The sequence below is a fragment of the Mesoplodon mirus genome (genome assembly GCF_964341445.2).
Source record: "Mesoplodon mirus genome assembly, chromosome: 8".
Taxonomy (NCBI): domain Eukaryota; kingdom Metazoa; phylum Chordata; class Mammalia; order Artiodactyla; family Ziphiidae; genus Mesoplodon; species Mesoplodon mirus.
In genome coordinates this window covers 56078495-56095839 of record NC_138984.1, presented here as the reverse complement: position 1 = coordinate 56095839, position 17345 = coordinate 56078495, and positions in this window count along the sequence as shown.

Here is a 17345-nt window from a genome sequence, read left to right as displayed (position 1 = left end):
TTTAATAGACATCTCCAAATTGTCTGTTACACAGAGTATGCTAATTTACATTCATACCAGAAATGTATGAGAGTGTCTATTTCTTCATACCCTTCCTAAATCTGTGTTCTTTTTTTTTTAATATCTTTATTGAAGTATAATTCCTTTACAATGGTGTGTTAGTTTCTGCTTTATAACAAAGTGAATCAGTTATACATATACATATGTTCCCATATCTCTTCCCTCTTGCGTCAGCCTCCCTCCCACCCTCCCTATCCCACCCCTCTAGGTGGTCACAAAGCACCGAGCTGATCTCCCTATGCTATGCGGCTGCTTCCCACTAGCTATCTATTTTACATTTGGTACTGTATATATGTCCATGCCACTCTCTCACTTTGTCACAGCTTACCCTTCCCCCTCCCCATATCCTCAAGTCCATGCTCTAGTAGGTCTGTGTCTTTATTCCCTTCTTACCCCTAGGTTCTTCATGACCTTTTTTTTTTTTTTTCTTGGATTCCATATATATCTGTTAGCATACGGTATTTGTTTCTCTGACTTACTTCACTCTGTATGACAGTCTCTAGGTCCATCCACCTCACTACAAATAACTCAATTTCGTTTCTTTTTCTGGCTGAGTAATATTCCATTGTATATATGTGCCACATCTTCTTTATCCATTTATCTGTTGATGGACACTTAGGTTGCTTCCATGTCCTGGCTATTGTAAATAGTGCTGCAATGAACATTGTGGTACATGACTCTTTTTGAATTATGGTTTTCTCAGGGTATATGCCCAGTAGTGGGATTGCTGGGTCTTATGGTAGTTCTATTTTTAGTTTTTCAAGGAACCTCCATACTGTTCTCCATAGTGGCTGAATCAATTTACATTCCCACCAACACTGCAAGAGGGTTCCCTTTTCTCCACACCCTCTCCAACATTTATTGTTTGTAGATATTTTGATAATGGCCATTCTGACTGATGTGAGGTGATACCTCATTGTAGTTTTGATTTGCATTTCTCTAATGATTAATGATGTTGAGCATTCTTTCATGTGTTTGTTGGCAATCTCTATATCTTCTTTGGAGAAATGTCTATTTAGGTCTTCTGCCCATTTTTGGATTGAGTTCTTTGGTTTTTTTTGTTATTGAGCTGCATGAGCTGCTTGTAAATTTTGGAGATTAATCCTTTGTCAGTTGCTTCATTTGCAAATATTTTCTCCCATTCTGAGGGTTGTCTTTTGGTCTTGTTTATGGTTTCCTTTGCTGTGCAGAAGCTTTGAAGTTTCATTAGGTCCCATTTGTTTATTTTTGGTTTTATTTCCATTACTCTAAGAGGTGGGTCAAAAAGGATCTTGCTGTGATTTATGTCATAGAGGGTTCTGCCTATATTTTCCTCTAAGAGTTTTATAGTTTCTGGCCTTACATTTAGGTCTTTAATCCATTTTGAGTTTATTTTTCTGTATGGTGTTAGGGAGTGTTCTAATTTCATACTTTTACATGTAGCTGTCCAGTTTTCCCAGCACCACTTATTGAAGAGGCTGTCTTTTCTCCACTGTATACTCTTGCCTCCTTTATCAAAGATAAGGTGACCATATTTGTGTGGGTTTATCTCTGGGCTTTCTATCCTGTTCCATTGATCTGTATTTCTGTTTTTGTGCCAGTACCATACTGTCTTGATTACTGTAGCTTTGTAGTATAGTCTGAAGTCAGGCAGCCTGATTCCTCCAGCTCCGTTTTTCTTTCTCAAGATTGCTTTGGCTATTCGGGGTCTTTTGTGTTTCCATACATATTGTGAATTTTTTGGTTCTAGTTCTGTGAAAAATGCCAGTGGTAGTTTGATAGGGATTGCATTGAATCTGTAGATTGATTTGGGTAGTAGAGTCATTTTCACAATGTTGATTCTTCCAATCCAAGAACATGGTATATCTCTCCATCTATTTGTGTCATCTTTAATTTCTTTCATCAGTGTCTTATAAATTTCTGCATACAGGTCTTTTGTCTCCTTAGGTAGGTTTATTCCTAGATATTTTATTCTTTTTGTTGCAATGGTAAATGGGAGTATTTTCTTAATTTCACTTTCAGATTTCTCATCACTAGTGTATAAAAATGCCAGAGATATCTGTGCATTAATTTTGTATCCCGCAATTTTACCAAATTCATTGATTAGCTCTAGTAGTTTTCTGGTAGCATCTTTAGGATTCTCTATGTATAGTATCATGTCATCTGCAAACAGTGACAGCTTTACTTCTTCTGTTCCGATTTGGATTCCTTTTATTTCTTTTTCTTCTCTGATTGCTGTGGCTAAAACTTCCAAAACTATGTTGAATAAGAGTGCTGAGAGTGGGAAACCTTGTCTTGTTCCTGATCTTAGTGGAAAGGGTTTCAGTTTTTCACCATTGAGGATGATGTTGGCTGTGGGTTTGTCATATATGGCCTTTATTATGTTGAGGAAAGTTCCCTCTATGCATACTGTCTGCAGGGCTTTTATCATAAATGGGTGTTGAATTTTGTCGAAAGCATTCTCTGCATCTATTGACATGATCATATGGTTTTTCTCCTTCAATATGTTAATATGGTGTATCACATTGATTGATTTGTGTATATTGAAGAATCCTTGCATTCCTGGAATAAACCCCACTTGATCATGGTGTATGATCCTTTTAACGTGCTGTTGGATTCTGTTTGCTAGTATTTTGTTGAGGATTTTTGCATCTGTGTTCATCAGTGATATTGGCCTGTAGTTTTCTTTCTTTGTGACATCTTTGTCTGGTTTTGGTATCAGGGTGATGATGGCCTCATAGAGTGAGTTTGGAGTGTTCCTCCCTCTGCTATATTTTGGAAAAGTTTGAGACGGATAGGTGTTAGCTCTTTTCTAAATGTTTAATAGAATTTGTCTGTGAAGCCATCTGGTCCTGGGCTTTTGTTTTTTGGAAGATTTTTAATCACAGTTTCAATTTCAATGCTTGTGATTGGCCTGTTCATATTTTCTATTTCTTCCTTGTTCAGTCTCAACAGGTTGTGCATTTCTAAGAATTTGTCCATTTCTTCCAGGTTGTGCAGTTTATTGGCATAGAGTTGCTTGTAGTAATCTCTCAGGATCCTTTGTATTTCTGCAGTGTCAGTTGTTACTTCTCCTTTTTCATTTTGAATTCTGTTGATTTGCGACTTCTCCCTTTTTTTCTTGATGAGTCTGGCTAATGGTTTATCAATTTTGTTTATCTTCTCAAAGAACCAGCTTTTAGTTTTATTGATCTTTGCTATTGTTTCCTTCATTTCTTTTTCATTTATTTCTGATCTGATCTTTATGATTTCTTTCCTTCTGCTAACTTTGGGAGTTTTTTTTGGTTCTTCTTTCTCTAATTGCTTTAGGTGCAAGGTTAGGTTGTTTATTTGAAGTATTTCCTGTTTCTTAAGGTAGGATTGAATTGCTATAAACTTCCCTTTTAGAACTGCTTTTGCTGCATCCCATAGGTTTTGGGTCGTCGTGTCTCCATTGTCATTTGTTTCTAGGTATTTTTCGATTTTCTCTTTGATTTCTTCAGTGGTCTCTTGGTTATTAAGTAGTGTATTGTTTAGCCTCCATGTGTTTGTATTTTTTACAGATCATTTCCTGTAATTGATATCTAGTCTCATAGCGTTGTGGTCAGAAAAGATACTTGATACGATTTCAATTTTCTTAAATTTACCAAGGCTAGATTTGTGACCCAAGATATGATCTATCCTGGAGAATGTTCCATGAGCACTTGAGAAAAATGTGTATTCTGTTGTTTTTGGATGGAATGTCCTATAAATATCAATTAAGTCCATCTTGTTTAATGTATCATTTAAAGTTTGTGTTTCCCTATTTATTTTCATTTTGCATGATCTGTCCATTGGTGAAAGTGGGGTGTTAAGGTCCCCTACTATGATTGTGTTACCGTCCATTTCCCCTTTTATGGCTGTTAGTATTTGCCTATGTATTGAGGTGCTCCTATGTTGGGTGCATAAATATTTACAATTGTTATATCTTCTTCTTGGATGTATCCCTTGATCATTATATAGTGTCTTTCTTTGTCTCTTGTAATAGTCTTTATTTTAAAGTCTATTTTGTCTGATATGAGAATTGCTACTCCAGCTTTCTTCTGATTTCCATTTGCATGGAATATCTTTTTCTGTCTCCTCACTTTCAGCCTGTATGTGTCCCTAGGTCTGAAGTGTGTCTCTTTTAGATAGCCTATATACGGGTCTTGTTTTTGTAACCATTCAGCCAGTCTGTGTCTTTTGGTGGGAGCATTTAATCAATTTACATTTAAGGTAATTATCGATATGTATGTTCCTATTCCCATTTTCTTAATTGTTTTGGGTTCGTTATTGTAGGTCTTTTACTTCTGTTGTGTTTCTTGCCTAGAGAAGTTCCTTTAGCATTTGTTGTAAAGCTGGTTTGATGGTGCTGAACTCTCTCAGCTTTTGCTTGTCTGTAAAGGTTTTAATTTCTCCATCAAATCTGAATGAGATCCTTGCTGGGTATAGTAATCTTGGTTGTAGTTTTTTCTCATTCATCACTTTAAATATGTCCTGCCAGTCCCTTCTGGCTTGCAGAGTTTCTGCTGAAAGATCAGCTGTTAACCTTATGGGGATTCCCTTGTGTGTTATTTGTTGTTTTTGCCTTGCTGCTTTTAATATGTTTTTCTTTGTATTTAATTTTTGATAGTTTGATTAATATGTGTCTTGGCATGTTTGTCCTTGGATTTATCGTGTATTGGACTCTCTGTGCCTCCTGGACTTGATTAACTATTTCCTTTCCCATATTAGGGAAGTTTTCAACTATAATCTCTTCAAATATTTTCTCAGTCCCTTTCTTTTTCTCTTCTTCTTCTGGAACCCCTATAATTCGAATGTTGGTGCGTTTAATGTTGTCCCAGAGGTCTCTGAGACTGTCTTCAGTTCTTTTCATTCTTTTTTCTTTATTCTGCTCTGCTGTAGTTATTTCCACTATTTTATCTTCCACGTCACTATTCGGTTCTTCTGCCTCAGTTATTCTGCTATTGATCCCTTCTAGAGTATTTTTAATTTCATTTATTGTGTTGTTCATCATTGCTTGTTTCCTCTTTAGTTCTTCTAGGTCCTTGTTAAATGTTTCTTGCATTTTCTCTATTCTATTTCCAAGATTTTGGATATCTTTACTATCATTATTCTGAATCTTTTTTCAGGTAGACTGCCTATTTCCTCTTCATTTGTTAGATCTGGTGGGTTTTTACCTTGCTTCTTCATCTGCTGTGTGTTTTTCTGTCTTTTCATTTTGTTTATCTTATTGTGTTTGGTGTCTCCCTTTTGCACACTGCAGGTTCGTATTTCCCGTTGTTTTGGTGTCTGTCCCCAGTGGCTAAGGTTGGCTCAGTGGGTTGTGTAGGTTTCCTTGTGGAGGGAACTAGTGCCTGTGTTCTGGTGGATGAGGCTGGATCTTGTCTTTCTGGTGGGCAGGTCCACATCTGGTGGTGTGTTTTGGGGTGTCTATGTCCCTATTATGATTTTAGGCAGCCTCTCTGCTAACGGATGGGGCTGTATTCCTGTCGTGCTAGTTGTTTGGCATAAGGTATCCAGCACTGTAGCTTGCTGGTCGTTGAGTGAAGCTGGGTGTTGGTGTTGAGATGGAGATTTCTGGGAGATTTTTGCCATTTGATATTACGTGTAGCTGGGAGGCCTCTTGTGGACCAGTGTCCTGAAGTTGGCTCTCCCACCTCAGTGGCACAGCCCTGACGCCTGGCTGGAGCATGGAGAGAGTGTCCTCCACACAGCTCAGAATAAAAGGGAGAAAAAATAGAAAGAGTGAAAGAGGATAAAATAAAATAAAATAAAGTTATTAAAATAAAAAATAATTAAGAAAAAAATGTAAAAATAAAAAACAAAAACAAAAAAACGGATGGACAGAACCGTAGGACAAATGGTGAAAGCAAAGCTGTACAGACAAAATCTCATACAGAAGCATACACATACACACTCACAAAAAGAGGAAAAGGGGAAAAAATAATCTATCTTGCTCCCAAAGTCCACCCCCTCAATTTGGGATGATTCGTTGTCTATTCAGGTATTCCACAGATGCAGGGTACATCAAGTTGATTGTGGAGATTTAATCCGGTGCTCCTGAGGCTGCTGGGAGAAATTTCTGTTTCTCTTCTTTGTTCGCATAGCTCCCGGGGTTCAGCTTTGGATTTGGCCCCGCCTCTGCGCGTAGGTTGCCGGAGGGCGTCTGTTCTTCGTTCAGACAGGGCGACGTTAAAGGAGCAGCTGATTCAGGGGCTCTGGCTCACTCAGGCCGGGAGGAGGGAGGGGAATGGATGCGAGGAGAGCCTGCGGCGGCAGAGACCGGCGTGACGTTGCACCAGCCTGAGGCACGCCATGCGTTCTCCCGGGGAAGTTGTCCCTGGATCACGGGACCCTGGCCGTGGCGGGCTGCACAGGCTCCCAGGAGAGGAGGTGTGGAGAGTGACCTGTGCTTGAACACAGGCTTCTTGGTGGCTGCAGCAGCAGCCTTAGCGTCTCATACCCGTCTCTGGGATTCACACTGATAGCCACGACTGGCGCCCGTCTCTGGAGCTCCTTTAAGCAGCACTCTTAATCCCCTCTCCTTGCGCACCAGGAAACAAAGAGGGAAGAAAAAGTCTCTTGCGTCTTGGGCAGCTCCAGACATTTTTCCGGACTCCCTCCCGGTTAGCTGTGGCGCACTAGCCCCCTTCAGGCTGTGTTCACGCCGCCAACCCCAGTCCTCTCCCTGGGATCTAAGCTCCGAAGCCCGAGCCTCAGCTCCCAGCCCCCGCCCGCCCCGGCTGGTGAGCAGACAAGCCTCTCGGGCTGGTGAGTGCCAGTCGGCACCGATCCTCTGTGCAGGAATCTGTCCGCTTTGCCCTCCGCACCCCTGTGGCTGCACTCTCCTTCCTGGCCCCGAAGCTCCCCCCTCCGCCACATGCAGTCTCCGCCCGCGAAGGGGCTTCCTAGTGTGTGGAAACCTTTCCTCCTTCACAGCTCCCTCCCACTGGTGCAGGTCCCGTCCCTATTCTTTTGTCTCTGTTTTTTTTTTTTCCTTACCCAGGTACGTGGGGAGTTTCTTGCCTTTTGGGAGGTCTGAGGTATTCTGCCAGCGTTCAGTATGTGTTCTCTAGGAGCAGTTCCACGTGTAGATGTATTTCTGATGTATCTGTGGGGAGGAAGGTGATCTCTGCGTCCTACTCTACCGCCATCTTCTCCTGTCTTTCCTGTGTTCTTTTAAACTCTGCTTTTTGCCAATCTTCTAGTTAAACAAATATTTCAGTGTAATTTTAATTTTCATTTATCTTATTAGGAGTGAGGTTGAGCAGCTTAACATATATTTAGAAGCCTTTTTTTAATTTCCCTTTTTTAACATGCAAACTGCATGTTAATATTCTTTGTTCATTTTTCTTTCAGGTTATCTGTCTTCTTCTTATTGATCTGTAGAAAAACAGCCTTTTGTGATATGAAGTGCAAATATTTCTCCAGTTCATTGTGTGTCTTTGGAATTTCCTCACGGAATTCTGTTTCTCTCCTCCACTGCTGGTCCAGGCCTCCATCAGCTCCCACCTGTACTGGAGACTCAGCCTTCTACCAAGTCTCTGCTTCCACTTCTCCCTCCTGGATCCAGTTCTCTGTGCAAGACAGAGTGGCCTTTGTCAAATAGTAATGAGATCATACTACATCCTAAAAATACCCCAAGGGCTACTTCTGAGCACACTTAAATCTAAACTCCACTCCAGGGCCAGTATGACTCTGCATGAGTCACACCTTACCTACTTCTCTCAACTAATCTTCTACAGCTCTCTGTCCAGAGAATGACCTTCTTTCACTTGCAGACTCTTGAACAAATGGAGCTTGTTCATACCTTACGGCTTTTGTGTTTTGTGCTTAATACTCCTTCTGGCAGGAATGACCTTCCCCCAGACTTCACATGGTTCACTGTCTACCTCACTTGGCCTTCAGCATGCTTATCACCCCTGAGAGGAGCCTACCCTCCCTATCAGAGTCAAAATGGCACATACACCCGTGCTCGCACCCCCAGTTCTCAGGTCCGTCCCTGCCTCTGTGCATTATCTTTGTTTTAGGACTTAGCATAATGCTAAGAATTTAGTAGACTTTTAATATTTTACCCAAAAGTATGCCTCAGAATAAAAGGATACTGTCTTACATTCGGTGTCTTGTAAGTCTTTCATATTTTAGGGCATTTTCTAAATTTATTTTAAACAAATACTGTTTGGGGAAAACAATTAAACTGATATGGCCAAAATCAATGCTAGTTTTAAATGCTTATATAAGTCACTTGACTGAAATGTTTTAAAGGGGGAGAAAAAAAGGAGGCACAATAATGTAAACTGCTTTAGTTTTTCTGGCAGGGGTGGGAGGTGATGATGGTATGTGTGACCTTACAAAGATAATCATGTAAGCATGCTTTTCAACTGTCATTTAAAAAGCAGTGTAGCAAGTATAAATATTGTGAAGATAGATGAAAAAAAAAACCTATGCTAGCATTATATTTATAGAAGATACTATAGCTTAGAATAAAAAGTACAGTTGATAGCATCATACAGCACTTAAAGAATGCCCTCACTCAAATAATTTTGATAAAAGTAAAAATGAGGGCTTCCCTGGTGGCGCAGTGGTTGAGAGTCCGCCTGCCGATGCAGGGGACACGGGTTCGTGCCCTGGTCCGGGAAGATCCCACATGCCGCGGAGCGGCTGGGCCCATGAGCCATGGCCGCTGAGCCTGTGCGTCCGGAGCCTGTGCTCCACAACGGGAGAGGCCACAACAGTGAGAGGCCTGCGTACCGCAAAAAAAAAAAAAAAAAAAAAAAAAAGTAAAAATGATATCACCATTAGAAGATGGTGAAAGCAGCCTCAATCTCTTGAGTCTCCTAATGAAGGATATTTGCCTGAAGAGCTACCTTGACTCACAACAGACATATAGTAAACAAATTTTTTATTTTATTAAGCTGCTAAGATTTGGGGTTGTGTTTTTTTTTTTTTTAACCAAAGCAAGCTGTGACAAAGTGAAAGAGCGGCATGGACATATATACACTACCAAACGTAAGGTAGATAGCTAGTGGGAAGCAGCCGCATAGCACAGGGAGATCAGCTCGGTGCTTTGTGACCGCCTGGAGGGGTGGGATAGGGAGGGTGGGAGGGAGACGCAAAAGGGAGGGGATATGGGAACATATGTGTATGTATAACTGATTAAATTTGTTATAAAGCAAAAAATAAAAAAAAAAGCACAGTCTAGCCTATACTAACAAATCAACTGTTTACTCTACAATATAACCTTGAATTAATCTAATCATCTAAAGTTATTTCCTCTACATTCTTTCAGAGACAGAGCAATGTATAAAGTGATATATAAACAAGTAAATCTAGATATCCTGCCTAGAAATACTCTCACCCATAAATATAAAATTCTAAAAATATTGCTTTTAAAAATAATAATTTCATCAATCATATAGAGTTTACACGAGTTTGCTAAAAAATATAACCACAGTGCTTGAAAAAGAAATTTGTGGATCTTGGTTTTTTTCTTTTTTGCCGTGTTGGGTCTTCACTGCTGCACGCAGGCTTTCTCCAGTTGTGGCGAGTGAGGGCTACTCTTCGTTGTGGTGCAAGGACTTCTCATTGCTGTGGCTTCTCTTGTTGTGGAGCATGGGCTCTAGGCACGTGGGCTTCAGTGTTGCAGCACGTGGGCTCAGTAGCTGTGGTGCTCAGGCTTACTTGCTCTGCGGCATATGGGAATCTCCCAGACCAGGGATTGAACCCATGTCCCCTGCATTGGCAGGCAGATTCTTAACCACTGTGCCACCAGGGAAGTCCCTGTTGATCTTGTTTTTAAAATGTCTGTATTTTTATGGTAAATATAAAAACCTAAAATTTTTATCTAAATCAAAAATAAGAATACACGTGGTCACATGCACTTGGGGTTAGGAGTGTTAATTTACCAGATAGAAGTCTTTGTTCTCACTGTTAACGTCAAGAATCAAATCTCCAGTTTCATAAAATATGTTGAAACCATGTCATAGAAATACCTGTTTTAATTACTTTAATAACATTTTATAACAAGATGTATTCTTAATAGTAAACTGTATTTTCCATATCCCTGTTTTTCATTGGACATGAGGATTTCCCAAAGACTGGCTTGAGACACCACCCAAGCTTCTTGAGACTATCTGTGGAAATACCACTTCCCTCTTTTTGGTGCACATTGCATGGTAATCTGCTTCCTTGGAAAACCAGGGTTTTGAGTGAGCTATACTTAGTGGGGAGTGAGGGCATTCTCTGGAGTAAGGGTGGAAGAGTGTAAATAAAGCTCATCATTCCCATTTGGAAATGTCTAATCCTAGGTTTCCCATATCCTTTTTTTTTTTTTTTGCAGTACGTGGGCCTCTCACTGTTGTGGCCACTCCCGTTGCGGAGCACAGGCTCTGGCCGCGCAGGCTCAGCGGCCATGGATCACGGGCCCAGCCATTCTGCGGCATGGGGGATCTTCCCCGACCGGGGCACGAACCCGCATCCCCTGCATCGGCAGGTGGACTCTCAACCACTGCGCCACCAGGGAAGCCCCCCTTATCCCTTTTTTTTAACCCCTTCTAGATCCATCTACTAAAGGAGACATGGGATCACAGCAAATTTCTTACCATATTTTACCAGCATGTGCTACCATATCTTTCTGTATAGCAATTTTTTGGTTTCTTTCTCTGATTGTAATTCTTGACTCTAGAATCATATCTCAGACAGGAATACATTCACTATGATGTGTAGGAATTCTACAATTATATGCATTCATATGGGAATCAAAATAATTAACAATAATGCCTCCTATTATTATTTACCACTTTATTAAAAAGAAATATATTTTATTGCCCACAATATTCTACAAAACCATTTCTTTTAATTATGAAATTTTTATTGTGAAGACACTCTTGAGTCATATTCTAGCTTGGAAATTTCACAGGGCTCAGTTACGAAGTTAATGTCTATGGCCTGGTTTATAATAATATAGGTTAAATCAGCCACTGGTCTAGGAGAGAAACAGCATGGTGTAGTGGTAGATCAAGGCCCTCCACAAGAGGCAGTTGTCCTGGATTCTCATGCTCTCTGAGTTGCAGTGAAACCCCAACATAACATTGAACTTCACTCCATAAAATGAGGACAGGGACATAATTACATCTTGGTGGTTAGAACACAGCGGGTGAGGCAAGGTGATCTCTTCAGGCCTCTTCTGAACCTAAAACGATGCGGCTAACTTAGAATTAGCACCATATTAAGAATCGAAACTTGTAGAAATTAGGTTACTCTTTTGGGTGGAATTCCATTTATCCTGAAATACTATCTGTCTATCTAAAACCCCTAGCTGTATAGAAAACGATTATGTGTCCTTTTTTTAATTTTTTAAAATCTTTATTGGAGTATAATTGCTTTACAGTGTTGTGTTAGATTCTGCTGTATAGCAAAGAGAATCAGCTATATGTATACATATATCCCTGTATCCCCTCCCTCCCTCCCTATAACACCTCTCTACGTGATCACAAAGCATGGAGCTGATCTCCCTGTGCTACGTAGCTGCTTCCCACTAGCTATCTATTTTACATTTGGTAGTGTATATATGTCAGTGCTACTCTCTCACTTTGTCCCAGCTTACCCTTCCGCCTCCCCGTGTCCTCAAGTGCATTCTCTACATCTACGTCCTTATTCCTGTCCTGCCCCAGGTTCTTCAGAAATTTTGTTTTTTAAGTTCCATATATATGTGTTAGCATACGGTATTTGTTTTTCTCTTTCTGACTTACTTCACTCTGTATGACAGTCTCTAGGTCCATCCACCTCACTACAGTTTCATTTCTTTTTATGGCTGAGTAATATTCCATTGTATATATGTGCCACATCTTCTTTATCCATTCATCCGATGATGGACACTTAGGTTGCTTCCATGTCCTGGCTATTGTAAATAGTGCTGCAATGAACATTGTGGTACATGACTCTTTTTGAATTATGGTTTTCTCAGGGTATATGCCCAGTAGTGGGATTGCTGGGTCTTATGGTAGTTCTATTTTTAGTTTTTTAAGGAACCTCCATACTGTTCTCCATAGTGGCTGAATCAGTTTACATTCCCACCAACACTGCAAGAGGGTTCCCTTTTCTCCACACCCTCTCCAACATTTATTGTTTGTAGATATTTTGATAATGGCCATTCTGACTGATGTGAGGTGATACCTCATTGTAGTTTTGATTTGCATTTCTCTAATGATTAATGATGTTGAGCATTCTTTCATGTGTTTGTTGGCAATCTCTATATCTTCTTTGGAGAAATGTCTATTTAGGTCTTCTGCCCATTTTTGGATTGAGTTCTTTGTTTTTTTTTGTTATTGAGCTGCATGAGCTGCTTGTAAATTTTGGAGATTAATCCTTTGTCAGTTGCTTCATTTGCAAATATTTTCTCCCATTCTGAGGGTTGTCTTTTGGTCTTGTTTATGGTTTCCTTTGCTGTGCAGAAGCTTTGAAGTTTCATTAGGTCCCATTTGTTTATTTTTGTTTTTATTTCCATTACTCTAAGAGGTGGGTCAAAAAGGATCTTGCTGTGATTTATGTCATAGAGGGTTCTGCCTATATTTTCCTCTAAGAGTTTGATAGTGTCTGGCCTTACATTTAGGTCTTTAATCCATTTTGAGCTTATTTTTGTGTATGGTGTTAGGGAGTGTTCTAATTTCATACTTTTACATGTAGCTGTCCAGTTTTCCCAGCACCACTTATTGAAGAGGCTGTCTTTTCTCCACTGTATACTCTTGCCTCCTTTATCAAAGATAAGGTGACCATATGTGCGTGGGTTTATCTCTGGGCTTTCTATCCTGTTCCATTGATCTGTATTTCTGTCTTTGTGCCAGTACCATGAGTCTTGATAACTGTAGCTTTGTAGTATAGTCTGAAGTCCAAGAGCCTGAGTCCTCCAGCTCCGTTTTTCTTTCTCAAGATTGCTTTGGCTATTCGGGGTCTTTTGTGTTTCCATACAAATTGTGAAATTTTTTGTTCTAGTTCCATAAAAAAATGCCATTGGTTGTTTGATAGGGATTGCATTGAATCTGTAGATTGATTTGGGTAGTATAGTCATTTGCACAGTGTTGGTTCTTCCAATCCAGCAACATGGTATATCTCTCCATCTATTTGTGTCATCTTTAATTTCTTTCATCAGTGTCTCATGGTTTTCTGCATACAGGTCTTTTGTCTCCTTAGGTAGGTTTATTCCTAGGTATTTTATTCTTTTTGTTGCAGTGGTAAATGCGAGTGTTTCCGTAATTTCTCCTTCAGATTTTTCATCATTAGTGTATAGGAAGGAAAGTGATTTCTCTGCATTAACTTTGTATCCTGCTACTTTACCAAATTCATTGATGAGCTCCAGTAGTTTTCTGGTAGCATCTTTGGGATTCTCTATGTATAGTATCATGTCATCTGCAAATAGTGACAATTTAACTTCTTCTTTTCCGATTTGGATTCCTTTTATTCTTCTTCGTCTCTGATTGCTGTGGATAAAACTTCCAAAACTATGTTGAAAGACAGTGGTGAGAGTGGGCAACCTTGTCTTGTTCCTGATCTTAGTGGAAATGGTTTCAGTTTTGCACCACTAAGAACAATGTTGGCTGTGGGTTTGTCATATATGGCCTTTATTATGTTGAAGTAAGTTCCCTGTATGCCTACTTTCTGGAGAGTTTTTATCATAAATTGGTGTTGAATTTTGTCGAAAGCTTTTTCTGCATCTATTGAGATGATCATATGGTTTTTATCTTTCAATTTGTTAATATGGTGTATCACATTGATTGATTTGCATGTATTGTAGAATCCTTGTATTCCTAGGATAAATCCCACTTGATCATGGTGTATGATCCTTTTAATTTGCTGTTGGATGCTGTTTGCTAGTATTTTGTTGAGGATTTTTGCATCTGTGTTCATCAGTGATATTAGTCTGTAGTTTTCTTTTTCTGTGACATCATCCTCTGGTTTTGGGATCAGGGTGATTATGGCCTCGTAGAATGAGTTTGGGAGTGTTACTCCCTCTGCTATATTTTAGAAGAATTTGAGAAGGATGGGTGTTGGCTCTTCTCAAATGTTTGATAGAATTCGCATGTGAAGCCATCTGGTCCTGGGCTTTTGTTTGTGGGAAGATTTTTAATCACAGTTTCAATTTCAGTGCTTGTGATTGGTCTGCTTATATTTTCTATTTCTTCTTGGTTCAGTCTTGGAAGGTTGTGCTTTTCTAAGAATTTGTCCCATTTCTTCTACGTTGTCTGTTTTATTAACATATAGTTGCTTGTAGTAATGTTTCAGGATCCTTTGTATTTCTGCAGGTTCAGTTGTTACTTGTGCTTTTTCATTTCTAATTCTGTGGATTTGTGTCCTCTCCCCTTTTTTCTTGATGAGGCTTTCTAGTGGTTTATCAATTTTGTTTATCTTCTCAAAGAACCAGCATTTAGTTTTATTGATCTTTGCTATTGTTTCCTTCATTTCTTTTTCATTTATTTCTGATCTGATCTTTATGATTTCTTTCTTTATGCTAACTTTGTGGTTTTTTGGTTCTTCTTTCTCTAATTGCTTTAGGTGTAGTTACGTTGTTTATTAGAGATTTTTCTTGTGTCTTGAGGTACGATTGTATTGCTGTAAACTTCCCTCTTAGAACTGCTTTTGCTGCATCCCATAGATTTTGTGCTATCGTGTTTTCATTGTCATTCGTTTCTAAGTATTTTTTGAAATCATCTTTGCTTTCTTCAGTGACCTCTTGGTTATTTAGTAGTGTAGTGTTTAGCCTCCAGGTGTTTGCATTTTTTTACAGTTTTTTTCCTCTAATTGATATCTAGTCTCATAGTGTTGTGGTCAGAAAAGATACTTGATATGATTTCAATTTTCTTAAATTTACCCATGCTTGATTTGTGACCCAAGATACTATCTATCCTGGAGAATGTTCCATGAGCACTTGAGAGGAAAGTGTATCCTGTTGCTTTTGGATGGAATGTCCTGTAAATATCAATTAACTCCATCCTGTTTAATGTATCATTTAAAGTTTGTGTTTCCCTATTTGTTTTCATTTTGGATAATCTGTCCATTGGTGAAAGTGGGGTGTTAAAGTCCCCTACTATGATTGTGTTACTGTCCATTTCCCCTTTTATGGCTGTTAGCATTTGCCTTCTGTATTGAGGTGCTCCTATGTTGGGTGCATAAATATTTACAATTGTTATATCTTCTTCTTGGATTCATCCCTTGATCATTTTGTAGTGTCCATCTTTGTGTCTTGTAATAGTCTTTCTTTTAAAGTCTTTTTTTTGTGTGATATGAGAATTGCTACTCCAGCTTTCTTTTGATTTCCATTTGCATGGAATATCTTTTTCCATCCCCTCACTTTCAGTCTGTTTATGTCCCGAGGTCTGAAATGGGTCTCTTGTAGACAGCATGTATTCAGTTCTCGTTTTTGTATCCATTCAGCCAGTCTATGTCTTTTGCTTGGAGCATTTAATCCATTTACATTTAAGGTAATTATCGATATGTATGTTCTTATTACCATTTTCTTAACTGTTTTGGGTTTGTTATTGTAGGTCTTTTCCTTCTCTTGTGTTTCCTGCCTAGAATAGTTCCTGTAGCATTTGTTTTAAAGCTGGTTTGGTGCTGCTGAATTCTCTTTACTTTTGCTTGTCTGTTAAGGTTTTAATTTCTCTGTTGAATCTGAGTGAGGTCCTTGCTGGGTAGAGTAATCTTGGTTGTAGGGTTTTCCCTTTCATCCTGCCATTCCCTTCTGTCAGAGTTTCTGCTGAAAGAGCAGCTGTTAATAACCTTATGGGGATTCCCTTGTATGATATTTGTTGCTTTTCCCTTGCTGCTTTTAATATTTTGTCTTTGTATTTAATTTTTGATAGTTTGATTAATATGTGTTTCACTGTGTGTCTCCTTGGATTTATCCTGTGTGGGCCTCTCTGTGATTCTTGGACTTGACTATTTCCTTTCCTATGTTAGGGAAGTTTTCAACTATAATCTCTTCAAATATTTTCTAAGTCCCTTTCTTTTTCTCCTCTTCTTCTGGAACCCCTATAATTCGAATGTTGGTGTTGTTAATGTTGTCCCAGAAATCTCTGAGACTGTCCTCAATTCTTTTCATTCTTTTTACTTTATTCTCCTCTGTGACAGTTATTTCCACTAATTTATCTTCCAGGTCACCTATCTGTTCTTCTGCCTCAGTTATTCTGCTATTGATTCCTTCTAGAGAGTTTTTAATTTCATTGATTGTGTCGTTCATCATTATTTGTTTGCTCTTTAGTTCTTCTAGGTCCTTGTTAAACGTTTCTTGTATTTTCTCCCTTTTATTCCCAAGATTTTGGATCATCTTTACTATCATTACTTTGAATTCTTTTTCAGGTAGACTGCCTATTTCCTTTTCATTTGTTTGGTCTGGTGAGTTTTTACCTTGCTCCTTCATCTGCTACATATTTCCCTGTCTTCCCATTTTGCTTAAATTACTGTGTTTGGACTCTCCTTTTCCCAGGCCGCTGGTTTGTAGTTCCCGTTGCTTTTGGTGTCTGCCCCAGTGGGTAAGGTTGGTTCAGTGGGTTGTGTAGGCTTCCTGGTGGAGGGAACTGGTGCTTGTGTTCTGGTGGTTGGGGCTGCATCTTGTGTTTCTGGTGGGCAGGGCTACGTCCAGTGGTGTGTTTTGGGGTGTCTGTGAACTTAGTATGATTTTAGGTAGCCTCTCTGCTTATGGGTGGGGTTGTGTTCCTCTCTTGCTAGTTGTTTGGCATGGCACGTCCAGCACTGGGGCTTGCTGACTGTTGGGTGGAGCTGGGTTTTACTGTTTATATGCGAGATCTCTGGGACAGCTCTCGCTGATTGATATTACGTGGGGCTGGGAGGTCTCTGGTGGTCCAATGTCCCGAACTTTGCTCTCCCACCTCTGAGGCACAGGCTTGACACCAGGCCCGCGCACCAAGACCCTGTCAGCCATACAGCTCAGAAAAAAAGGCAGAAAAATAGAAAGAAAAAAATTTTTTAAATAAAATAAAATAACTAGATTGGAACCAAGATGGCGGAGTAGAAGGACGTGCTCTCACTCCCTCTTGCAAGAACATCAGAATCACAACTCGCTGCTGGACAATCATCGACAGGAAGACACTGGAACTCACCAAAAAAGATACCCCACATCCAAAGACAAAGGAGAAGCCACAATGAGACGGTAGGAGGAGCGCAATCATAGTAAAATCAAATCCCATAACTGCTGCGTTGGTGACTCACAGACTGGCGAAAACTTATATCACAGAAGTCCACCCACTGGAGTGAAGGTTCTGAGCCCCACGTCAGGCTTCCAACCTGGGGGTCTG